The sequence below is a fragment of the Lutra lutra genome, chromosome 8 (assembly GCF_902655055.1).
Source record: "Lutra lutra chromosome 8, mLutLut1.2, whole genome shotgun sequence".
Classification (NCBI taxonomy): Eukaryota; Metazoa; Chordata; class Mammalia; order Carnivora; family Mustelidae; genus Lutra; species Lutra lutra.
The window spans coordinates 77,888,870-77,915,928 of NC_062285.1; the positions used below are offsets into that span (position 1 = coordinate 77,888,870).

The window sequence follows — 27,059 nt, forward strand, 5'->3', positions numbered from 1 at the left end:
GTGGCATGTTTGGGAATAACTTCTAGCTTAAACTGATCAGGACTAACATTGGAAAAGTTTTAAGGCTAATCTCACCCAATATACCTGAATGGTACACCATGGGGAAGAGCGAAATTCATTTCTGGGTAACAACTACCCATCCACTATAGGGTACCCTTTAGCTGACCAACCACTGTAATTAGTAACTGTAATTATTGAACATCATCTTTCTGTCTCTCTGAAGTATTTTAGCTTCATCTGGAGTTCCTTATGTTCGAGCAACCAGTGACAAGTTACCTACTCCCAATAAATGCAAAATGCAATGGAAGAGAAAGGACAAAGTAATTGCAATGAAAACTTCCAAATAAAAAGAGTATATCTGGAAAAAATACAGAGTAGTCACTGATCCCTGTCATACTCTGCAGAAAGAAATAGTGAGGTCTTCTGGATGGCAAGGGTATGGGTTCTTTGGGCAGGTACTGTTTTGCTTTCAGTGTCTTTTATGGTCCCATCTGAGCAGGTCATTGGGGAAGAAGCACTTTTCAAGAGGTTACCCTATTTTGGCAGATTATTTCCTATTAAGTTGAATGTAGAAGTCTGAGGATTGTCTTAAGATTAAATAGTCAATCTATTATCAGTTAGGCTTGAGGTTTATATAACAATATATTTTCCCATTAATATTAGGAACTATTTCCTTCTTGTTACTTCTATAGGCAATTGACCGTGCGTAGTCCAACTTTTGTATCCTGGAAACTCTCTTTCCTAGTAGCCCTCCATACTCTTGTCAGTCTGAATTTAGTTTAATGGCCCATCCTGAGATCTCAGTTTAATGGTGTCTGTACTGGGAATATTCTAATTATGAACTTGCAGTGGCGGATGGGGGAAGGCACTAATAATTTATTCTTTGTCTCCATAATTAACATGATATCTCCAGTCACCTCCACAATGAACATGATTCTCCCTTTAGTTAAGCAGAAATTAAACTGTTCGATCTTTGGCACACTGAAGAATATTAGGATTTTAGACATTTTTGTTTGAGGTAAGAATGGTGCTGTTTCTAAAAGTGTAGACTACAGAGTTTACTAACGTTTTAAAACCTTGGTCATGCAAGGTAGGGAGTATCTCTGAAATATTTATTGAATCTATATATCATGAACACCACTTGTTCATCAATGAGAGTCAATTATAACATCCATCATGCTAGCAGAAAACCCATTTATGAAACCCATCACTTATGGGCTTCACTTATGAAAACCCAGCTATAACATCCATTGATTACCAAAGCTTCAGGTGTTAACGGAAGATTATGATACCAGAAGCATTTATCATTGCTGTTTAGAATGCAGGCTTTCTGATTAAACACAGGCTGAATACATCTAAAGTGGGAATTCTAGATGATGGCATCTGACAACCAATAGAGGATAAAGTAAGGTAAGTAACACATATGTGCACATTTATATCACATGATGTACACTAACGTATTTCGAGGTAAACTTTAATAGTAATAAATTCAAACCAATTTAACCAATATTTAATATACTATTCAGTATTCGATACTGAGAATCAGTAGCAAAAAAAAAAAATCAAACTCTATGTTGATTTGATTTGAAGGCTCACATAATGGAACAATCTAGTACAGGAGGAGAAAGGGGCCAGAAGAATGCTTATTTAAAAATTTCACAGTTTGTACTTTACATCCTTTTGCTTATATACAATGTTACAGATCTTTGTTTATTTGATAGGGTTTCAGCTCCATTTCTCTTTCATTTTCTTGGTCACAAGATGACTGCCTTCAGCAACAAGGATCATATGCTTTCTCATTCACATGAAGAGGGAGAAAGGGAGCCAAATCAGACAATTTTGGGGCCAAAGTTCTATGATTAGTGCTCACTCCCAAACCGTTTGTGGCCAAGGGAACATCATGGGTCAGGATTAACCTGATTGGATTAACTTTGGGATAAGGGTGAGGTTAATTCCACCCAAATTTCTGAGGTGTGTGCTGCACAATGTGGGAAGAGTGGAACAAATTCTGAGAAGGCAAGTGTCCACTACAATAATTTCCAAAGCACATAAAGACATAAAAATTATATTATTTTCTTGTTGGAGTAAACAAAACAAAATGAAACCTAACCCTAAACATAGGTAATAAAGACTTTGATCCCACAGTTGACTAATGGTTGACAACTTTCAAGCCCTCATCTGTTCCCTTGTGCTCCACATCTGGGCAGGCTGATAAGAAAGCCTGGGTCCTCCCTTCTTTGGTGCCAGTGGGTAATTCAAGCCACAGAAGCCCTGGATCCTGTGTAGGAATTTTCTCTCTAGTATCATGCCCTAGCCACCATAAAAACCCCAAGAGTCAGTCTTTTTCCCAACCTCCCTACACCCACTCCAAGCCATTTTGGACTTATTTGGGAAGCCTGCTCTGCTCTTCCTAGAAAGTCTCATCATGTGACTAATAAACCTCCTTACACCATTTTGGTGCATGTGTGGTAGCAAAAATCTTGAAAAATGAACCAAATTTTAGATGGGCATCCATTTCATTTCTGTGGGTGACTGCAACAGCATATCAACTTCAATAGTAGTAAGCTGTAGTGTTTCATTATTCTTATTAGCAAGTGTACCACCTTCCTCTTGAATCCCCTACCTCTTTGAAAAATGGAAACCTGGACTACAACTTCAGTTGTTTCCTGTATTTTTGCTTTCAAATCCTTCTTGCCAATTTCATGGCTACCACCTCAACTCGGGCTTACACAATTCTTCATTCTAGTTATTTTACCAGTCTTCTAACTGGCTTCTCTGTTTTTCCAGAGAAAAACCTGTTCCTTATCTAATAATCCATACTGTGTACTGCTGCTGAAGTAATTCCCCCTAACCTTGCTTAAACAATCCATTAGTTTTCCATTGCCTTCAGAATAGATTTCAAACTCCTCAGCAGTTTGTAAAAGTCTCCATCCATCTTGACCCGTCTACAGTTCCCACTTCCCCTGCCACTTTCCCATACATCACCGCCTTTGCTTCCACTGTATCTACCTACACACTATACTTACCTCCACAGTTCAGAGGCAAGGAGATACATATCAAGGTACATGTGCCTTTGTCTAGAACACACTTTGCTTCTTAGCTTGGCCAATTCCTCCTCATTCTTCAAGATTCATCTCGAGCTCTACATTTTATGAGAAGTACTTCCTGTTTAATGCAGGTTGAATAAGGTTGCTCCTCCTCCACATTTTAACAATAAACTTGATTTCAGTGCTTGTTATTACTCTATTTGATTGTTTATACCATTCTCCAAACTTGATCCTCTTGAGGGCAAGGAACCATGTTTCTCAGCTCAGAAGGTCACAGTCTATTAAGGTAATGGGCCTGCAGCCTGCAGATACATACAACAAAGATAAATAACAATACAATATGGCTTATGAAAAATACCCTGACAAGTAATAGAGCTATCAGTGCCTTCAAAAGGTTAAACATAGAAATAGCATATGATACAACAATTCCACTCCTAGGTATATATACCCATGAAAATGTTATCTTGACACAATGAATGCTCTCGTAAATGTTCATAGAAGCATTATTCCTAATAGCTAAAAAGTAGAAACAACCCAAATGTCCGTCAACTGATGTATGGATAAATAAACTTTGAAAACATAATGCAAAGTGAAGGAAGCCAGCCAGAAAAGACTACATATTGCATGATCGCATTCATATGAAATATCCAGAATAGGCAACTCTAAAGACATAAAGTGGATTAATGCTTGTCTAGGCCAAAGGGGCAGGAAATAGGAGGAATGGGGAGTGACTGACAAAGGGTATGAGGTATCTTTCTGAGGTGAGAAAAATGTTCTGAATTTGATCGTGGTGATGGCTGCACTATTTATTGAACACCTTCTAATCACTAAACAGTGTGATACTGCTGCATATACAAAGACAAATGAGAAGTAGATTGAGAGATATTCAAATGAAAAGTCATCTTAGTGGTGTAGTAGATAGGTAAATAAATTTGAGTAAGGAAGCATCATATTTGCTATAATAGAAACCTGTTCATTGTCTACATGACAATGGTGGACAGAGAAAGTGGTTGTAGAAGAGTGACATGTATGTTTGATATTGGAGCTACTCACTAACCATGTAAGCTTGCACTAAATGGAGAATTGTGAGAATTACTTGCTGACATTTTCCACCTTGAGTACACAGCACAGATTATTAAAGGCTTGAACCAATTTGTTCAGTGGAAAGATGAGAAAAATAACATCCAAAATGTTAAAGAATGCCTATTATATGATGACTGTGAATATTCCAGAGATCTATGCTCAAAGTTCCCAGATTACCTGTCTGTCTTTCTCACTCTCACTGGACTGCAAACCCCTTGAAGGCAAACATCTTGAATGTATCTGGTCCATTCTCTCATTGCCAGTAGGCCAAGTACACATTTCATAAAAAGCTGTTAAATGAATGCTCCTCCAATCCTTCCCCTGTCAAAGATGGAAGAATCTTTAACAAGTGACCAGCTAGTTGACTGTTTCTCTTTAACAGTTACACTTTGAAATGGACACACACAACTCTATATAATCATGCCTTCTTTCAGATAAAACTATGATAGTTACATCATTCTCTTTTCTTTTTCTTCAGGAGACATTATTTGACTGAAGGCTTGGAAAAAAGTGGGTGGCTTGGCAGATGAAAATAAACGGTCTCTGAAACGGATGGCATGTATAAATTGCTGTGATCTAGAGTTGGGGCCAAGTACAAGAATAATTCTTGAGCAGTCTTCGACTGATACCATAGGGCCTGGAGAGGCTCTGGGCTTACGTGCTCTCCGGTGTTTGAGAGCTCCGATACACAAAGATGAAATGGAAGAGTTGTCCAGTCAACTGTTTCTTGAGCACTTACTACCTGTCAGGCATTTGGCTAAATTCATTTTTACTGAAAGCCTGGAAGTGGTACAAATATCAGGCTTGTCTCTTCTCAGGAACAATCCTACAGAATCCCAGATGGGAGTATCATTTGGGGACGGTTTTATTTGCATGCATTAGGCATAGAAACTGGGCCTGTCACTCACGAGGAAAGAACCTATAACTAACAGAAGGTAGCTCCTGCATCATCCCTTTTCAGAAGGCAATCCCCCGTGGACTAGTCAAGCCATTGGAGGCGTGTCTCTGAGGCTGGGGGCCCTCAACTCGGGCCACGTGACCCGCGTGTTGGCGTTGAGTGACAGCCGCAGCTCTGGGCGGGCCTTGGAGGAAATCAACTTCCGGGGGCAGAGGTGTTCGAAGCCGGGTGGTGCGTGGGCTACCCTAACTTGTGTGGCTGGGGTCGCGGTTCCCCCCCTCACGGGTTTGGGGTCGTGCCCCGGGTGTGCGCGTGCGGGGCCGTGTGCTGGGTGGCTCACCTGGCAGCGTGGGTGAGCGGCGCGGCGGCGGCGGCGGCAGCCAGAGCGGGGAGCAGGTAAATGGACGCTCGCCTTCCGGGCCTGGGTCTGGGGGCCGGGACCGCACGAGGCCGGCGGCGCGCCGAGGCGGCCTGGGCGCGGGCGGGGAGCGCGGCCAGGCTTCCATCTCGCGCCGGCTCCGGCCTCGCCCCCGGAGGTCGCCGGGACCCGAAGTCGGAGGCGTGACCCGCCCGGGGCTGGAACGGAACCGCGGTAACCCGGCCGCTGGTGCCGACCGGTACTGGCTCTGCCTGCTGGTTTCTGCCCCTGCACGTTCCAGAATCGCGTCTTTCCGAACGTCTACGGACAAGTACACGTGATTATTGTGTCACTGAACCTCCCACCAAACGGAGACTTAGATCCTTGCCGAGTTTTCACCGAGGGCGCCTGATTTGTGTCCCCCACCCCCACCCGCCTTCGCTGTGCACACCGGCGTAAAGGCTCTGCGACGTCCGTCAGCCACATTTCCTTGTAGTTACTCCGGGCCACATGTTGCAGTGCAAGTGGCATTTGGGGATTAAGGCCGGAGCTAGTAACTTTTGAAGTGGTGAGGCATCCTTCATCCCTCTAAGTGCGCCCCCTTTCCCCACAATAAAGATGTTTCTTCCATCTCCCATGGTGTGTACTGTGGAAAGCTTTGGACATGAAACCTATTTCTGGCTGCACTTTAAGAAATGGTAACACTATTAAAAGCAGCGCTGGATGTTTTTTTGGTAGGATGATGTTGCTGCTGCTACTCTCACTTGCTTCCATGATGGAGTTGGGGCAGAGCCTGATTTCCTGGAGGGTGAAGTCCTGGCCACAGCTGTAGGTGACTCAGCAGCCCCTTAAGAATTCCGACTCCTTTCCTTCCTTTCGTTTCCGAACTGTACAGATACTGATGCCACCTTCCTCTCCAAGTATTTAGCCGGGCGGTAGTTGGGTGATGGCTTTTGGGAGTAGTGTTTGCATGTTCCTTGGAGTGATTGGGGTGGGCTAACATTTCACCCTACAGTTTAAGGCAAAATACCCAGAATATTTAGTTGGGTGGGAGAACAGGGAGTGACAGTGGATTGATTCACTTTGTTCTCTGACATCAGAGAGCTCTACATTTCTAATTGCAACAATTTCTCTTGCAGTGAAGGAATTGGCAATACCTACTGTGCCTTTTAGGTAGATGGAGCAGGGGGGGATGCCAGGGAGAGTGCACCTGCGTGGTGCAGGCTAGCCAGAAAATTGTGTGGTCCACAATCGCCCTGGTTACAAAGTTGGCTGGCTAGGAAAGCTGTTCTGTGGGCTTGGAAATCTTACTATGAATTGGTATCCTAGCAACAGTATAAGCCAAATGGAATAAACATAAAGAAAACAGTGATGGAAGTTACAATTTACCTCTTTAATACATGGAAAAATGTATCATCTTAGTGGAGTAATAAGCTCAAAACTTCTTAGAGCCTTTTATAATCATCTTAATACTTAATACCAGTCAAAAAGAAACTGCAGAGTCATCAGAGAGGGACAGCACTTATTTATTTATTTATTTTTTGGTGACAGTAAAAACAAAAAGGAGTTAATTAATCTGAAGGTTAAGTGGATAAATAGGAATTTGCCTAGTAAGAAGCATTTTGTCTTGTTCCCCTACCTGTAGATGTATGATTTATGAAGTATATGGGATTGTTTAGTTATTGGAAGGTTTATTATATTTCTCTTAATAGTATTTGTGGGGGCAGTGCATTGGACTGGATGAGACTTTTTCCATTAGTAAACTGGAAGGGAGTGTTAGGTGACTTGTCCCCAGATTCTTGCTCATAATCACAGTGCTCCTTTATCAACCTGTTCCTTAGAACTTTTGGTCTTGTAAATTCATCAAGTTTTGTTTTTTGCCGTCCAAAAATGGGAATTTAATGAAAAAGACAACCTCTGTAGATTAATTCTTCATGTCAATGTCTGTTTCTTCTTACTGATAACTCTTGATGATTAGTTTTTTTGATTTGCAGTATTTCTAAGGATTTTTTGTTGTTGTTTGTTTCCTCAGTCTCCCCTACCCGCAAAACCAGTGAGATGGGTTAAGCTCATTTAATTTGATGCATATTTTTCAAAAGGGCATGTCCTATGTCCTTTAAAATTTAGGTTTATTGAACTATATAATTTGTAATTAAAATTATCGTTCAATCAGAAGTTATATACAGATTTTTGACTGTGAGGGTGTTGGTGCCCCTAACCTGAACTTGAGTTGTTTAAGGGTCTGCTGTAGTTCATTTTCTTGTCTAATTGTACTGGCTAGGACCTCCACTATGATGTTGAATAGGACAGGTAAGAGTAGGCATCCTTGCCTTGGTTTTCATCTTAGTGGGTAAGGCATGCAGTCTTTTACCATTAAATAATTAGCTGTAGGTTTTTTGTAAACAGTTTTCATCAGTTTGGGGGAGTTTTCTTAGCTTCTAGTTTGCTGGGGAAAACACTTTTTATTTATTGCTGATGGTTTTTATGAAGTATTTAGATATTTTAGGTTTCTTTTGTCTGTTATGCAGGAGAGGTACATTTTATTGATTTCTTTTTAGGACTAGCTTCTGATTAAAGTGACTGGTGTTGTAAAATATCTCTTGCTTATTTAGTATATGTGATTTTTTTCCCCCCAGTCATATTAGTTAAGAATACTTGTATACTACATTTTGTTGTAAGAATCATTTGAAGGAGACTTTATTTTCATTGATGCATTGAGTTTATTTTCTTTAGTTCCAAAGTTAGGTGTTACTGATCTTGCTTTTCTTGTTATCAGCAGAAGAAAGGAGTGCCACAAGGTTATTCTCATTGTCACAGTCATGAACATAAAAATGATTTCCATATGATTGACGAGAAGTCCTCTGACCACTTAGAATCTTATCAGATTGCAAAACATTTTATTGTGTGATTCCTACAAAATACTTAGGAGTAGAAAATCTGACGAACAAGTGAGACAACATATACATGAAATTTTTGGAGATTTTTTTCTCCCACAAAGAATGGCCATGGATATTATTATCATAGTTACTTTCATCTGATCAAAATAATTTATCAGGTTGTTCAGGTGGTGAATTGGGGCTGGATCTGATTCTTTAATCAGCATATACTTTTTTCCCACTTTATAAAATGTTTCAGAATCCATCTCTTGCTGATGTGTGTGTGTGTGTGTGTGTGTGTGTCTGTTGTATGTTTGTATTTTGAGAAGTACACTTTGGAAAGTTTTTGCCATTATTTCTTCAAATATTTTTCCTGCCCCTTTCTCTCCCTCTTCTTCTGGGATTGCCATAGTGCGTTTGTTGGCATGCTTGATGGTTTCCCATCCCATGGTTTCCCGAGACCATCAGGTCTCGGAGGATCTGTTTGGTTCCCTTCATTCTTTTCTCTTTCTGTTCCTCAGATTGATTAGTCTCAGTTGAGGAAGCCCAAAAATTGGCCCGTGGATTGGTCTATCACCTATTGAGTGTATTGAGTGTATTTACTGGTGTATAACACACCATGTTAGACATACGGAAAAGATACAGGCATTTATAAGGACAAAGAGCAATCAAGAAAGAAATAAATAAAGCTTTACCAGTAGTAACTAAGTTGGGAGTTACAGAGGAGGAGTTATTGGTAGGCTGAGAAAGAGGGGTTGGGATACTAGAAGTTTCAATAGATGTGAATGGCAAGTTCTGTGGGAATAATAGCCTGCTGTAAATACAAGGATACAAAGTTTTCATAAGAAAGTGAATTTTAGAGGTTGAGATCCTGGATTGAGGCAGTTATTCAATATCACAAATATAGTGACTGCTACCTGTGTTTATGGAACAATTACTGCAGTGATATATTGTGATTATATAGAGCAATATGTAATAGAGGCAATAATAGTAGCCTCTGTTTTTAAGTATCTGTAATATAGCAGGTACTGCAGTGGACACTTTCAAACTTTTTTTGAACACTTCTTTTTGATTATTTTTTTACTGAGGTGAAACATAACAGAATTAATCATTTTAAAGTGTATAACTAATATATAATCATTTTAAAATGTGTAATATTTTAAAGTGTATAACTATTGTGAATAGTGCTACTGTAACATTTATGTGCCAGTATTTGTTTGTGGACTTGTATTCAGTTTTCTTGGGCATATACGTAGGTATGTAGGAGTAGAATTGCTGGTTAATGTGGTAATTCTGTATTTACCATGTTGAGAAATTGCTAAGCTATTTTCTTAAGGGGCTGTATATATTATTTCCTACCAGCAATGTATGAGGATTCCAGTTTTTCCACATTTTCATCAACACTTTTTTTTCTTTTTTTTTGTTTATAGCCATTCTAGTGGATGTGAACTACTACCTCGTTGTGGTTTTGATTTGTATTTCCCTAATGATGATATTAAACAATGCTTTAAGTGTTTTTGGTTATTTTTATCTTTCTTGAAGAAGTATTTATTCAGTTCTTTTGCTGATTTTGAAATTGGGTTGCTTGTCTTTTTGTTGTTGAGTTTTAAGAGTTCTTTTGGATACTAGACCATTATTAGATAAATGATTTGCTAATGTTTTCCCGATTCTGTAGATAGTGTTTTCTCTCTCTCTTTTTTTTAAAGATTTTATTTATTTATTTGAGAGAGAAAACAGGTGGGGGAAAGGGTAGAGGGAAAGAGAAAGAGAGAGGGAGAGGGAGAAGCAGACACCCTGCTAAGCATGGAGCCCGATGCGGGGCTCAGTCCCAGGACCCCAAGATCATGACCTGAGCTGGAGGTGGACGCATAACTAACTGAGCCACCCTAGAATCCCTGTTTCCTTTTCTGGTTAATGCCCTTTGATACACAAAAGTTTTAAATTTTGATTAAATTTAGTGAGTTTTTCTATTGTTGCCTGTGCTTTTGGTGTCATATCAAAGAATCCATTGCCGAATGAAGGTCATGATTTCCCCTTTGTTTTCATCTGTAGTTTTAGTTGTATTTAGCTCATTGATCCATTTTGAGTTAACTTTGGTTTATTGTGTGAGATAGGGGGTCTATGGAATTTTTTAATTAAATATTTTTGTTAAATATTTTATGTATTTTGCTGCTACCTCCTTTGTGTACTCAATAAGATGTTTATGAAATTTATCCATGTTGATATATATAGCACTAGTTTTTTCATTTATACTACTTTATCATGTTGAATGGCTTTTGCTAATTATTAATTTAATCTATCTAAATGGACTTTTAGATTATTTCTTTTTTTGGTATTTTAAACAACATGGCAGTGAATTTTCTTCATTTTTTCTGATGCACGTGAAGGAATTTTTCTAAGGTCTGCTATAGAATTTGCTGGTTCTTATGGTAAGAACATCTTCAAGTTAGGTATTATTAAATTATTCTCTAAAGCCTTTCTTCCTACTTTGCTCTCATTATTAATATCTGAGAATGTTTCTTCATCCTTGCCAATATTTGGTATAATTACTTTTGTATTTTTTTTGCTAATCTGATGGGTATAAGTTTTATTGTCACTAACATCCCTGTCCCTGATTACTAATGAGAATGACCATTTTTCCACGTATTTATTGGTCACATGGGTAATTCTGTGAATTATCTGTTCATATATCTGTCATTTTAGTGGTGTTTTAGAAGGGAATGGTAGTAAACGTGCATGTTCAATACTCCATATTTAACTGGAAGTGTCTCCTGCTCATTCTGGCTTTGGAGGCAAGTATTCAAGGCTTCTGCTGATGAGGAAATCTTACCTGACCTTCCAGAGATGTTCAGATTCCTTTTTGCCCTCAGTCTTTGCACACCTGTATGGTTGCATGTGTTTTTACAGCTTATTTCTTCCTCTTTGCCAGACTAAGTACCATGAGGCAAGGGCCAATTTTACTACCGTTATATCCTTAGTAACTAAAGGGGTCTTGAACATCAGAGGTGCTAGTTAATACCTGTTGAGTTAACGAACAGAAGAGGAATGATGAGTAAGGGGAGCTGATATATAAGACATTCTGAAGAAGGATCCAAGGCATCTGAGGAGGTGAAAGCATGGGCATGGGCATGGGACCTCAACACTTTTAAACTTTTATTGTAGTTTACATTATGTATTGATACTTTCTTCTCTAATCTAAGACAGTGGCTTTATTGATCATTATATTCTTCATAGCATGTAGTTGGTTTTCATTAAATAATTACTGGGTGAATAAAAATCAGATCTTTGACTGACTTACAGATTAAAAAAAAAAAACCAAACCATTTATTTATTTATTTGAGAGAGAGCATGGAGGGGAGGGGCAGAGGAAGAGGGAGAGAGGGTCTTTAAGCAGACTCTGCACTGTGTCCAGAGCCCAGTGTGGCACTCAGTTTCACGATCCTGAAATCATGACCAGAGCCAAAACCAAGAGTCAAATGCTTAACCAACCGGGTTCCCCTGGGTATGCATGTATGTATTTTTCATTTTTTTCACAAGGGACTGTAAGGTTAGGTATTTCCAAGATGCATCTCTCTATTTTCTTTTATTCCTCTTACTATGTTTGAACCTGGCTTTGGGCCAGGTATTTATTTACTTGTCACCAGACAGATGTGCCATGATCGGGTGGTGTATGTTGCTGCCAAAGTCTCACCATAAAGTTGTTGAAGGTGATAAAGTGGGTTTCTAGAAGTATAGCTGATTCTTCCGTGGTGTCTACTTAATAAAAACATGAACTGAAAACATCTATACAGAATTAAAGAAATACTTATGTGGAATTAAATGAACCTACTAAGTAAAACTCACTAATGTCAGTGCTGTCACCCAATAGCTAGCATTTTTTGGACTTGAGTATATATTTACTCATGAAGGAATAGCATCAGTTGACATCTCTGTAGGATTCTGACAATATGGGATATAAAAAATGTTGGTAGTGCTTAGATTGCCCTATGGGAAAGCCTTGGACTTTTAGCTAAAATTGTGGCTAGGGAAAGTCCTTCAAATATTGCTTATAAAGGGTCAGGTTTGTCAGGGATATACTCAATTTAAGTGTGGTTCACAACAGGAGGGTTATTTTTTTCGCTAGCACACATGCTGTGTTTCTCTGGAAGAAATAGAGTAGGTGTTACAGGTCTTTCATAGATAGTTTTTTTCTCAATTAGTAAGTTTTGGGAGTGAAAAAACTACAGGTGTTTGATATTAAAGTTAGGATCAGATGAAAAAAAATGAGCTTGGTGATGATAGTGGTACTTTCAGTTCAAGAAGAAATAAAAATTAGTGATTAGAACAAGTTTTGTATCATGTTGGAAAAAAATGAGCAAAAAAGCCTTTACTGTGTTTCCCTTGGTAAACAAGTCTATTTCTCTTAAAGGGCACAATTAGCAGATTAAGACCTGTGATAAATGCACAAACATGGATTTAATAATTGTCAAAACTGAATTTATAAAAGTTAAAATAAAGGACAACTGAGATATGTTGGGGAGCAAAAGTGAGGTCAGTAGAAATCTTTATTGAGCCCTGACTTTGTTTTATTTAGGTACCTGTACTAGCTGCTGGAGGATACAGAAATAAATGTTACTTGGTCTCCAAGAACATAACAGTCAAGTAGGTGAGAGTAGTATAAACTAATACATTGTAGTGAGGACATAAATTGGCAAGGAATGGGTTTCTGAAATTTGATATAGAGGCATTTGGGAAGACCCTGATGAAGCTGGAGATATTGAACCCCTAAATGCTTTCCTCATTTGGTTGTGTCACTCTGGCCCTTTTACTGATTGACTCAGAAAAAGAGTATTCAGTGGGACCCAGAACAAGAGAATGCTCTGCAGTAGGTTCAGGTCTCTGTGCAAGCTGCCCTGTTGCTGGGGTCATATGATACAGCAGATACAGTCGTGTTTGGGGTATCAGTGTCAGTGTCAGCGGGGTGTTTAGAACCTTTATCAGGCTGTGATAGGTAAATCATAGTGCAGATCCTTAGGATTTAGACCAAAGCCTGCCCTTCTCTACCGATAACTATGCCTTTCTAAGAAATAGCTGTTGATTTGCTAATGGGTCGTAGATTCTGCTTAACTGTGGGCCACCAAGTTACTGTGGGACCTGAGCTGCCCGTTACTAAGTGGGTGGTTATCTGACCCACCAAGCCATAAAGTTGGGCATGGGCAGCAGTGGTCTATCGTCAAATGGAAACAGTATGTATCTAATCAGGCCTGAGAATCGCTTCTCGGCCTTTTGGCTAAGATCAAGTCTAATCAGGCCTGAGCAGGCTGGGAAGACACAATACTTTACAAGAAGAAGGGGCTCAAGTGCCCATAGTCCCTGCTCTGCTAGCATCTTCTTCTTCTTCTTCTTCTTTTTTTTTTTTTTTTAAAGATTTTATTATTTATTTGTCAGAGAGAGAGAGCACAAGGACACAGAGTGGCAGTCAGAGGCAGAGAGAGAAGCAGGCTCCCTGCTGAGCAAGGACCCTAATGGGGGACTTGATCCCAGGATCCTGGGATCATGACCCAAGCCGAAGGCAGCCGCTTAACCAACTGAGCCACCTAGGCATCCCTCTGCTAGCATCTTCTTTTTTCTGAGACTGCACTTAAGGCTTCATGGGAGGTTCCCTAAGGTTAATTGACTGTAAGAAAGGACTCAGATGTGATTTACAGATGGTTCTTTGTGCTATGCAGGTACCACCTGAAAATGGGCAGCTGCAGCCCTGTGGCCCCACTCTAGAGTATCCCTGAAAGACAGTGGTGAAGGCCAGTCCTTCCAGTGGGGAGGACTTTGGGCAGTGCACCTGGTTGTTCACTTTGCTTGGAAGGAGAAGCGGGCAGATGGATGATTGTATTGTTTCATGGGTTATGACCAGTGGTTTGGCTGGATGGTCAGGGACTTGGGAGGAATATGGTTGAAAAACTGGTGACAAGGAAATTTGGAGAAGAGGTGAGGTATGTAGATAGACGTCTCTGGACAAAAGAATGTGAAGATGTTTGTGTTCCATGTAAATGCTTAACCAAAGAGTGACCTCAGCTGAAGAGGATTTCAATAATCAAGTGAATAAGATGACCCATTTTGTGACTACCAGTCAGCCTCTTTCCATCCATCCCTGTTATCGTCCAGTGAGCTCATGAATTAACGTGGCTGTAGTGGCAGGGTTGGAGGTTATACATGGGCTTAGCAACATAGATTTTTCACTCGTTGAGACCTCTCTGATTACAGCCAATGCTGAGTGCCCAGTCTGTCAGCAGAGATTCCTTATATGACACCATTCCCTGTGGTGATTAGCTCGCTAACTGGAGGCAGGTTGGTTATATGGGTGTGCTAGCATCATGGAAGTGGCATTGATTTGTTGTTACTGGAATAGACACTTAGTCTAGATATGGATTTGCCTTTCCTACATGCAGCGCTTCTGCCAAACCAATCTGTGGGCTTACAGAATGCCCTTATCCACCATTATGATATTCCTTACAGCATGCTTCTGATCAAGGAACTTATTTCAGAGCAAAAGAATTACAGTTTGTGGAATTCATTGGTCTTATGTTTCTTACCATCCTGAAGCAACTGACTTGATAGAATGGTTGGAATAGACTTTTGAAGACTTTAAGTTACAGCGTCAGCTAGATGTGTCAGTTTTTTGCAGCACTGGGACGGGGTTCTTAAGAAGGTTGTATATGGTCAGAATTAGCATCCATTATATGGTGGTGTTTCTCCCATAGCCAGAATTCATAATAGGTTCAGGAATCAAGGGGTAGGAATGGAAGTGGCTCCATTCACTATGACCCCTACTGACCCATGAGCAAAAAAAAATTTTTTTTTTTTTTAAGATTTTATTTATTTATTCAACAGAGAGAGAGAGAGATCACAAGTAGGCAGAGAGGCAGGCAGAGAGAGGGAGGAGGAAGCAGGCTCCCCGCTGTGCAGAGAGTCCGATGTGGGGCTTGATCCCAGGACCCTGAGATCTTGACCTGAGCCGAAGGCAGAGGCTTAACCCACTGAGCCACCCAGGCGCCCCCCCATGAGCAAAAATTTTTAGTGCCTGTTTCCATGACCTTATGCCCTGCTGGCCTAGACATTTTAGTTCCAAAGGGAGGAATGCTCTTACCGGGAGGCACAATGATTCCATTGAATTAGAAGTTAAGGCAGCTGCACAGCGGGTTTGGACTCTTCATGCCACTGTATCAACAGGCAAAGCCACTACTGGCCGGGGTGACTGATGCTGACTACCAAAGGAGATATTGGACTGCTGCTTCACAATGGAGGTAAGGAAGATTATGTCTGAAATATAGGAGATCCCTTAGGGTGTCTTAGTATTACCGGGCCCTGTGATAAAGGTCAATGGAAAACTAAAATAACCCATTTCGGGGAGGACTACTGATGGCCTAGACCCTCAGGAATGAAGGTTTGAGTCAGCCCATCAGAGTGTCATGACTGGTTGAATTGTTTGCTGAAGACAAAAGAAATACAGAATGGGTAGTGGAAGAAGGTAGTTCTAAGTACCAGCTGCAACCATATGACCAGTTACAGAAACAAAATTTTTTTTTTTTTTTAAAGATTATTTATTTATTTATTTGACAGAGAGAGAGATTACAAGTAGACAGAGAGGCAGGCAGAGAGAGAGAGAGAGAGAGAGAGGGAAGCAGGCTCCCTGCTGAGCAGAGAGCCCGATGCGGGACTCGATCCCAGGACCCTGAGATCATGACCTGAGCCGAAGGCAGCGGCTTAAACCACTGAGCCACCCAGGCGCCCCCAGAAACAAAATTTCTAATAGTCATGAGTATTTCTGTTCAGTTGTTATGGATATGTAAAATATCTTTTTTTTTCTCATTTCATTATCATGTAGCATAAGATACACTGAGTGTATACATAGTATTTTAGGTAATGTTACTTTTCTATCATAGTATATAAAATTTGAGATATCAGGAAGAGTAAACCTAATTCAAGGACTTTTACTTCTCTTCTGTGGAAGAGGTTAGTGTGTTTCCAGGTGCGCACAGCATAGTTGTATCATCTTAGGTATAATTAAGACCTTGTTATTGTCTTTATTTAGAGTTTAATTGTAGTTTATGGAGATATGTACAGGTGCTAAGTTGACTAGGGATGGACTTGTGATGGTTAAATTTATGTTGCAAATTGGGCTAAGGGTTTTTATTGTTTCCTGTCTTACATTTGGGTTTTTAATCCATTTTGAATTTATTTATGTGTACGGTATAACAAAGTGGTCCAGTTTCATTCTTTTGCATGTGGCTGTGTAGTTTTCCAACACCATTTGTTGAAGAGGCTGTCCTTTTCCCATTGGTTATTCTTTGCTACTTTGTCGAAGATGAGTTGATCATATAGCTGGGCATCCATTTCTGGGTTTTCTGTTCTGTTCCATTGATCTGTATTTCTATTTTTGTGCCAGTACCATACTATCTTGATCACTACAACTTTGTAAGATAACTTGAAGTCTGGAATTGTGATCTCTCTAGCTTTGCTTTTCTTTTTCAAGATCACTTTGGCTGTTTGGGGTTTTGAGATTCTATACAAATTTTAGGATTGTTTGTTGTAGTTCTTTGAGAAATGCTGTTTGGTATTTTGATAGGGACTGGATTAAATGTGTAGATTGCTTTAGGTAGTATATGATATAGAGAACAAAGGTAAAAAAAAGAAATGCAGATAAAATTAAATTTGCTTATGACCTGAATCCTATTGACATACTTGAGGCAGGCAGAGTATAACTTTCCTCCAGGAACTCCCAATCTTAATGTCAGTGCTTTGCTAGTGGGAAAAAGGACCTTAGCTTGACAATAGGTAGCTCTCCAGGATCCTATGAGTCTTTAGCATATGAAAGTCTATTTCGAAACTTCCCTTTATCTTTACTTCCCCCAACTCCTAAGTATAATCAGTTGCTTCTCACAATCCAGGGACAGCGGTTTCTACCCTTGGGTCCTGTCCTTGGGCTTTAATAAAACCACCTTTTTGCATCAAAGAAGTTTGAAGAATTCTTTCTTGGCCATCAGATCTGAACTCCAACATTTCCGCATTAGGATAGACATTTTAACAATATTTGTTCTTCCAATCCATGAGCATGGAATGTCTTTCCATTATTTAGTGTCATCTTCATTCCTTTTCATCAGTGTTTTATAGTTTTTAGGGTACGTGTCTTTAACCTCTTTGGTTAGGTTTGTTCCTAGGTATCTTATTATTTTGGGGGCAGTTGTAAATGGGATTGTTCTCTTCATTTCTCCTTTTGCTTCATTTTTGGTGTATAAATATGCGACAAACTTCTGGGGATTGATTTTGTATCCTGAGTCTTTATGGCATTCGTTTATCAGTTCTAGCAGTTTTTTGGTGAAGTCTTTCAGGTTTTCTCTATATGGTATGTCATCTGCAGATACCGGAAGTTTAACTTCTTCCTTAATGATTTTGATGGCTTTTATTTCCTTTTGTTGCCTAATTGCTGTGGCCAGGACCTCCAGTACTATGTTGAATAGAAGTGGTGAGAGTAAACCTTGTCTTGTTCCTGACCTTTGGGGAGAAACTCTCAGTTTTTCCCTATTAAGTATGATGTTAGCTGTGGGTTTTTCATATATGGCCTTTTTTACATTGAGGTATATTTCCTCTAAATCTACTTTGTTGAGTGTTTGTGTCATGAATGGATGTTGTACTTTGTCAGGTGCTTTTTCTGCATCTATTGGAAGGATCATGTGGTTCTCATTCTTTCTCTTCATGATGTGATGTATTATGTTGATTGATTTGCAAATATTGAACCACCTTGCAATCCAGGAATAAATCCCTCTTGATTATGGGGATTTATTTTATTTTTCTTAATGTATTGTTAGATTTGTTTTGCTAGTATTTTTTTGAGGATTTTTACATCAGTGTTCTTCAGGAATATTGGCCCATAGCTCTTTTTTTGTGTGGTCTGTATCTGGTTTTGGTATCAAGATAATGCTGGCCTCATAGAATGAATTTGGTAGTTGTCCTTCCTCTTGCATTTTATTTTTCCAAGATTTTATTTATTTATTTGACAGAGAGAGATCACAAGTAGGCAAAGAGGCAGGCAGAGGCAGGCAGAGGGAGAGGAGGAAGGAGGCTCCGTGCTGAGCAGAGAGCCTGGTGTGGGGCTCGATCCTAGGACTCTGGGATCATGACCTGAGACAAAGGCACAGGCTTTAATCCACTGAGCCACCCAGGCGCCCCTCCTCTTGCATTTTTTGAAACAGATTGAAAAGAATAGGTATTAAGTCTTCTTTAAATGTTTGGTTGAATTCATCCATGAAGCCATCTGATTTTTGACTTTTGTTTGTTGCAAGTTTTTTGATTACTGATTCAATTTCTTTGCTGATAATCAGTCTGTTCAAATTTTCTTTTTCTTCATGTTTTAGTTTTTGTTTTCTTTGAATTTGTATGTTTTCTTCGAATTTATCATTTCTCCAAGGTTGTCCCAATTTGTTGGCATGTAGTTTTTCATGCTATTTTCTTTTTTTTTTTTAAGATTTTATTTATTTATTTGACAGATAGAGATAGGCTGAGAGGCAGGCAGAGAGAGAGAGAGGAGGAAGCAGGCTCCCCGCTGAGCAGAGAGCCCGATGCGGGGCTCGATCCCAGGACCCTGGGATCATGACCTGAGCCGAAGGCAGAGGCTTTAACCCACTGAGCCACCCAGGCGCCCCTCATGCTATTTTCTTACAGTTTTTTTTTTTTTTTTAAATTTCTGTGGGGTTGCTTGTTATTTCTTCTCTCTCATTTGTGATTTTTTTTTGTCCCTTCTCTTTTTTTCTTGATAAGTCTAGATAGAAGTTTGTCAATTCTACTGATGTTTAAGAAAAAAAAAAGTAGCTCCTGTTTCCATAATCTGTTCTTTTTAATTTTTATTCTTTATATTACTTATTTCTACTCTAGACTTTCTTATTTCCTTTCTTCTGCTGGCTTAAGGCTTTATTGTTCTTTTTCTAGTTCCTTAGGTGAAAGATTAGGTTGTTTATTTGAGATTTTTCTTTCATCTGAGGTAGGCCTGTATTGCTATAAACTTCCCTCTTAGAACTGCTTTTGCTGCATCCCAAACATTTTGGACCGTTGTGTTTTCACTTTCATTTGTTTCCATGTACTTTTAAAATTTCTTTTATTTCCTGGTTGTCCCATTCATTATGTAGTAGCATGTTCTTTATAACCTCCATGTATTTGTGGTCTTTCCAGATTTTTTCTTGCGGTGTTTCCAGATATTTTCTTGTGGTTGACTTCTAGTTTCATAATGTTGTGGTCAGAAAAGATGCATGGTATGACCTCGATCTCTTTGAAATTGTTGAGGCTTGTTTTATGGCCCAATATGTGATCTATTCTGGAAAATTTTCCATGTGTACTTGGAAAGAATGTGTGTTCTGCTGTTTTTGGATGGAATGTTCTGAATATATCTGTTAAATCCTTCTGGTCCAGTGTGTTCTTCAAAGCCATTTTTTCTTTGTTGATTTTCTATTTAGATGTTCTGTACATTGATCTGAGTGGGGTGTTAAGGTCCCCTCCTATTGTATTATTATCAATTACTTCCTTGCTGTTTGTTATTAACTGTTTTATATATTTAGGTGCTCCCATATTTGGTACATAAATATTTACAATTGTTAGAGCTTCTTGTTGGGTTGTCCCTTTTATTATTGTATGATGTCTTTCTTTGTCTTTTGTTATAATTGTTTTATGTCTATTTTATCTGAAGAAACTATTGCTACTCTGGCTTTTTTTTTTTTTTTTTTTGATATGCATTTGCATGATACTTATTTCTCCATCCTCTCACTTTAAATTTGCAGGTGTCTTTAGATCTAAAAAGTCTCTTGTAGGCAGCATCTTGATGAGTATTTATTTTCTTTCTTTCTTTCTTCTTCTTCTTTTAATCCACTCTCTCACCCTGTATCTTCTGGTTGGAGTATGTACTCACTCCGTTTACATTCAAACTAATTATTGACATATATGTATTAATAGTCATTTTACTTGTTTTTTGGTTGTTTCTGAAGATTTTCTCTGATCCTTTCTTGTCTTTTTCTATTTCTTAGTTTGCTGGTTTTCTGTAGTGATATGTTTGGATTTCTTTCTGTTTATTCTTTGCATACTTATCAACGGTTTTTGATTTGTGGTTACCATTAGGTTTGTGTATAATATCTTCAACATGCAGCAGTCTATTTTAAGTTGGTGCTTAAGTTTGGACCCATTCTTTACTTTTCTCCTCCCCACATTTTAGGTACTATGTTTTCGTATTTTACATCCTTTAATTTTATGAGTTCCTTGACTGATTTTTTACAGAAATACTCCTTTTTATTGATTTTATGTTTTCTGACTTCATACTGTCATTTTTGAGCTTTCCTTTCCACTCAAAGAGCCCCCTTTAATATTTCTTGCAGAGCTGGTTTAGTGGTCAGCTCTTTATTTTCATTTATGTTTGTCTGGGAAACTCTTTCTCTATCTTCCTATTCTGAATGATAGCTTTGCTGGATAGAGTTTTCTTGGCTGCAGGATTTCCTCTTTGAGTACTTTGAATATAGCACGCCACTCCTTTCTGGCTTGGAAAATTTCTGCTGAAAAATCTGTTGATAACATTATGGGATTTCCCTTGTAGGTAACTGTTTTCTTTTGCCTTGCTATTTTTAATATTTTCTCCTTATTACTGTATTTTGGCATTTTAATTACAATATGTATTGTTGTGGATTTGCTCTTTTGGTTTTGTTGGGGGTTTAATATGCCTTCTGGATCTGGATGTCTGTTTTCTACCCCAGATTGGGGTAGGATAGTTTTTAGCTATTATTTTTTCAAATAAATTTTCTGCCCCCTTTTCTCTCTTCTGGGACTCTTTTTTTTTTTTTTTAAAGATTTTATTTATTTATTTGACAGAGAGAGATCACAAGTAGATGGAGAGTCAGGCAGAGAGAGAGAGAGAGAGAGAGAGGGAAGCAGGCTCCCCGCTGAGCAAAGAGCCCGATGCGGGACTCGATCCCAGGACCCTGAGATCATGACCTGAGCTGAAGGCAGCGGCTTAACCCACTGAGCCACCCAGGCACCCCTCTCTTCTGGGACTCTTATAATATGAACGCTATTACTTTTGATTGAGTCGCTGAGTTCCCTAAGTTTATCCTCATTTTGCATAATTCTTATTTCTATTTTGTTGAGCATGATTACTTTCCTTTATCTTCTAAGTCACTAATTTGTTCCTCCCTTTATCTCTGCTGTGTTATTCCTTATCTCTGTGTTCATGGTCTCACTGATGTTCTCTAGTCTTCTCTCAAGTCTAGTTAGTATCTTTATGATCATTGCTTTAAATTCTCCATCAGGAATGATACTTATATTTTTGTCACTTAGATTTCTGGTGGTGGCCTTGTCCTATCCTTTCATAGACATAAATTCCTTTGTCTTCTCATTTTGTCTAAGCCTCTGTACCTGTTTCTCTGTGTTAGGAATGTTAGCCATGTCTTTTGTTTTTAAGTGTAATGGCTTTATGAAGAAGAGGTCCTATAGTGCCCTGCAGTATAGTTTCCCCTGTTCCCCATGGCCTGGTGCTTCTGGGAGTGCCTCCAGCATGTGCTGCATGCACTCATCTATTGTGTCCTGACTACTTTATCCTTCAGGCCAGTTGTCTGTAGGGGCTCTCTTTGCCTCTTGTGGGCTGTGTTTTGTCCTTGGGCTGAATATGGCATGTTTTACCTAGGTGTGCGCTGGACTGCTTGTGAAATAAGACCTGTTACCACCTCTGGTATGAGTAGAGGTATGGGCCCGCTGTCTGAGGGAGGGTTCCTGCTGCACTGGGAGTGAGGCAAGGGTTGACTGGTAGCAGTGGTTCCATCCTGGAGCGATGGGGCTGGAGGAACTTGGTGTAAGCATGAGTATGGGCCCTGAGCTGATTCTTGCAGGTGTCTGTGAGTTTATATTGATGGATGGGGGAAGGAAAGGTGCCTGCCAGATCCTTTGTTTCCCAGGGGGTCTCTCTGAGGGTTGCCTCTTTGAGACATGCTCAGAGAGGGGCAGCTAACCTCCTAACTGTGTGCCATTGATGCTCTTTAGATCGCTATATCCACACTATGTATTGGTGGGCCCTTTTCTCTAAGAACAGTCCCAATGTCCTCTGGGCTCTCCCTGATCCCAGCACACTGACCTTTAAAATTCCAGGCTGTAAGCTCCACTGGTTGCAAGAACAAAAGAAATTTATTTGCTCTCACTTTCTAAGCTAATAGGTGTGGGGATTTGTTTTCCCTGTGCCCTCCCTTGTATGTTAGTCTGTCTCTTACCCTTCCCTGCAACTGTAGCTCCCTCCCCACTGCAGCAGCCAGGGTCTGTTTTTCTCCCAACCTGCTTCTCTGCACTTCCTACTTTCTTCAGTGTGGTCTCTTCTCTGCCTTTATTTGTGGAGTTTGTTCTGCCAGTCTTCAGGTTGATTTCTGGGATATTTAGGGTGATTTGATAATTACCTAGTTGTGTTTGTTGAATGAGTTGAGCCTAGGATTCTCCTACTCCACCACCATCTTGCTCTCTTCTCTTTGAGCTTTTGTTTTACCACAACCTCATTTTAGATTATTGAAAATAGTCATTATGCCTCTGTCCTCCTTGTTGAAAGCTAGGCATTAATTAAATATTCTTGGTGATAGATTTAGTGAATAAGGTAAAATGGAATCCTGTGCCAAATAAGATACTCATTAAATTAAAAGGAGAGGAGAAATCCCTGAGCAGTGGTACTCAGTACTGTTTGTTTTCTTTTTTTTTTTTTAGAAGTAAAGTAAGTTGAAGAAGTAATTGAAAGACTATAGGATTTCCCCTTTCATAAAACATTTTTAGGGAAAAAGAATGATTGTTTGGTTACTTTCAGCATTTAAAGCTGGTTAATTACCACACATTCTTTCCATTGTGATTGTGTAGCAATGCTGAGGTCTGGAATCATGCAAATAATTTCAGAACGCTCTTTTCTCTCTCTCTCTCTGTTTTTTAAATCAGCTCTCAGTAGAGTTCTTTCTCTGTTGGTTCTTAGACTTAGAAGACATATAGTGATTTTCTAAGCAGAGAAAATCTTGGTTCTTCTTGCAGTTCAAACTAAAACCCCGTTAAAGAGTTACTAAAACCTGTTAAAGGTTCCTTAAAACCTGTTATCAGAATAGTTCCTTAAAAACTGTTATCAGAATAACAGTTCTGTGGTATTTTTTTGAAGCACAGTCTATATTTTCTTTTAATTACTAAAACCCTGTTAAAGTTTCCTTAAAACTGTGCTTAGACTTAAAACTGTGCTTAGACTGTGCTTAAAAAAAATACTACAGAACTGTTATTCTGATCGAGAAAGGTATGCCATCTTTTGGGGGAGAGGATGTGTAATGAAATGTCAAGTTTGTCAACTCTCTAGGAGGAAGGCAGCCATAATAATTGAATAAAACACCATTAATTTGTTATATATGTATTGAGAACCTGAGGCATGGATTTCTGTGTGTAGGAACTGTAGCATTCTTTTAAGTAGCTTTCTGTTCTTAACATAATTAAAGATTGGTCAGAGCAATGATGTTCTAATCGTTCTTCATCTGTGAAACCCAGACCAAAAGTTATCGATGACTTCAAGGATATGTGTGTTTGTTGAGCGAGAAAGTAATTCTGAGGGATGTAATTAGAATGTTACTTTCATTTTAAGGGATTCTTTGTTTTGGCTGTTCAGAGTATCATGAAACTGCTATTGTAACCGGGATACAGGGGTGCAAAGAGCACCTGGCTCTGGGAATTCCAAACAGAACGGGTTCAGCCACTCACCACTGACAAAATCCAAGGACAGAGCTGAGTGGTGGTGAAGCAAGAAAGGAATTTATTTTACTGAGGCTAACGCTGGCAAGACAGCGCACTGGTGGCTCAAAGATTGTCTCCAAAATGCTGAAAATACTTAAAGGTTTGTATAAGGAAGATGTAGGACAAAAGTTGGTAGGTACATGCAAGTGGGCAGTAAATGTCAGGTTGATCCTTGTCTTGGGGTCATTCAGTCACATGGGGTCTTACTGGTGTCAGGGCACTTCCTGTTGCTTGAGGAAATAGTTTCAGTTTCCATCACAGAATGCTTTACCTGCAGGGTCTTTTGCCCGAGTTAAGAGTTAAGCTGGAAAGAAGAACTTAATGAATTAGAAAATACAGAGTGAGGTCAAAATGGAGGTAGCTGAAGTCCTCTTTCACTGTCATGGGCATCAGAGAATCAGTTGGAATGATGGTGGAGGGACCGATGCCTAGGAGAATTGCACTTTTGTTCACATCACTATCATTGTGTTCCTGTTACTGGTAGTACATGTGTCTTTCTCTCATGGTAAGAAAATTATGGTAAGATTAAGCTCATAACGTATTACCAGGGAATATGGCAGAATGAGCTAGATGATAGTATTGTGGTACTAACAGCAAGGATGCTACCACAGAATAGGTCACATAATTGAATACATATTTATATAAACACACACATATATACCTGTATATATATTTCATATTAAATTGCCTGGGAATATTGAAAACCCCCAATTTGTTGTACCCTTTAAATATCCTCGTATAGTACTAGTTTGCCAATAAACCAAGTTTGATTGTGCATATTTGAGTTGTATGTAGTTCTTTAGAAAGCTTTAGGAAATTTTCTGAAATAGCAATTTTTGAACTGATTGCTGAATCTTCATAGTTGCACGTATGGTTCAGATTTTTCTGATGTGTCTGAGAAGTTGAAGTCAGTAAGTCAATCAAAACTAATGGGTTATTAATGGACTGTTGTTCTGTGCAAAAAGAAAAAAAAAGGCAGACTTTTCAGAATGGCTGGAAGAGGCAGAAGATGACTGGAAATGCAAATTTGAGCCAGTTTATTAAGGAACTATAGAATCTTTACTGGTAGAGTACCAACAGCATAATGGTATGATTATAGTATAAAATCATTCTGTTATGCAACAGTCTAAAAAAATAAGTTTTTTTGTTTTTTTTTTTGTGACAGAGGATAGTGGTATGAAAAACTTAAAAAAGTAAGACAAATTTTTACTAAGCAGAAAGATGATTATAATTTGGGTATGCCTGATAACTTCCCTAGTCTCAGGCAGCCTAGGTTACTTTAAAAAGCCTGAGGTAGTGATGGTCCCTATTTCACTTTTCATTGTGTCTTTTTGTTTTCCTGTTACATCTAGCCCATCCCTGTTCAGTCTCCTTGGTTTTCCAGTTTGATGACTCCATGTTCTGTTCTCACTTCCTCTGTCCTGTGTTTGATCTTTTGGACATCTGCTTTTAAGCTTAGCTACATTAAGTACTGTAAGGGAGTTTAAATACAGCACAGCTTTTTTTTCCTAGTTCTTAATCCTTGCCCATTTTGGCTTTTGTAGCAGTTGTAGTTCTGCTTAAGAGATAATCTTCCCTTTCTCCTCACTCTCAAGAAATGCTCATTAGCTGGAGTGCCTGCTTAATGTGCTCTTCCTACTCCCACCTGGTGCTAGAGGAGCGGACTTAGCACTAGTGACAAGTGTTGAGGCTGTGATGAAATCTCAGAGTTCCTTTTCACTATTTATTTTTGCATATTTTGATTTAAAAAATCCATTTTATTGAGGAATAACGTACAATCAAGTCATTGATAATAAATCCAATACTATTAAAAAAATAAATAAATTATAAGATAACCAATAATACTTTCCTGGCTTTTTACAGATATTTACATATGAGAAACTCCTACTGCATTCATGATAAAGAACATTTTCATCACTTTGAAATATTTCCCTATGGCTTTTTACAATTGATCCCATCCTAGCACTCCTGGTTCCTGACAACCTAATTTGTTTTTTATTACTGAAATTTTGCTTCTTTTAAGAATTTCATTTAAAAGGAACATAATGGATGTCATTTTGTGTGTTCCTTTCACTTGGTGGAAAAAAAATTCATCCATGCTGTTGCATATATAAGTAGACTAATTTTTATTGCCGAGTAGTATTCCACTGAGTGGATATACCACAATTCCTTTATCCATTAACTAGTTGATAGATATTTCAGTTGTTTCTGTTTTTTATTTAAAAAATTTTTTTTTACTATTATGAGATTACTGTGAACATGCTTTGACAGGTTTTTATGTAGACATATATCTTCATTCCTCCAAAGTCAATAGCTAAGAGTGGGATTCCTGGGTTATGTGGCAGATTGTATGTTTAATTTTATATACTACTGCCAACCTGTTTTTCAAAGTGGGTGCAACATTTTGCATTCTCAGCAGCAGCATGTGAAAGTTCCAGGTGCCAATAATACCTCTGCCAACAGTTGATATTTTAGGTCTTTTTTATTTTAGCCATTTTAGTAGATGTGTTACTGTATCTTTTAGTAGGTGTATACCTATTTAGTAGATTTGTACCTGCATTTGGCTTTAATTTGCATTTTTCTAATGACAAATGATGTTGAACATTTTTAAGTGCTTTGTTATTCTTACACCTTTTATGAAATTTTTAAAATGCCTTTTGTCACTTTAAAGATTGAGTTCCTTGTATTATTTAGTTATAAAAGTTCTTATATTCTAGGTATAAGACCTTTGTCAGATATGTTTTTGAAATATTTTCTGCTAATCTGTGGTTTGCCTTTTTATTTTAACTTTATATTTTTTAAAAATTTTAAAATTGTGGTAAAATATACATGGCATAAAATTTATCACTCTAATCATTTTTAATGTACAGTTTAGTGGCATTAAGTAGATTCACATTGTTGTGTAACCATTACCATTCTCCATCTCCAGAACTTTTAATGTTATTATAATTGGTATTTATTTTAATTTTCGGTTATTAGCTTCTGGTATATAATAAAATACAATT

General features: G+C 38.7%; 1 protein-coding gene across 4 annotated transcripts in view; it reads left to right on the plus strand.

Annotated features, from left to right (window-relative positions):
* The first annotated feature begins 5,289 nt into the window (after window positions 1-5,289).
* The window catches only part of CCDC91 (coiled-coil domain containing 91), a 377,326-nt gene continuing 355,556 nt past the window's right edge, over window positions 5,290-27,059 (plus strand). For all 4 annotated transcript variants that reach the window (XM_047741685.1, XM_047741684.1, XM_047741683.1 and 1 more), the window contains exon 1: window positions 5,290-5,424. The gene's annotated coding sequence lies outside the window, so the exon portion shown is untranslated. The remainder of the gene's footprint in view (window positions 5,425-27,059) is intronic.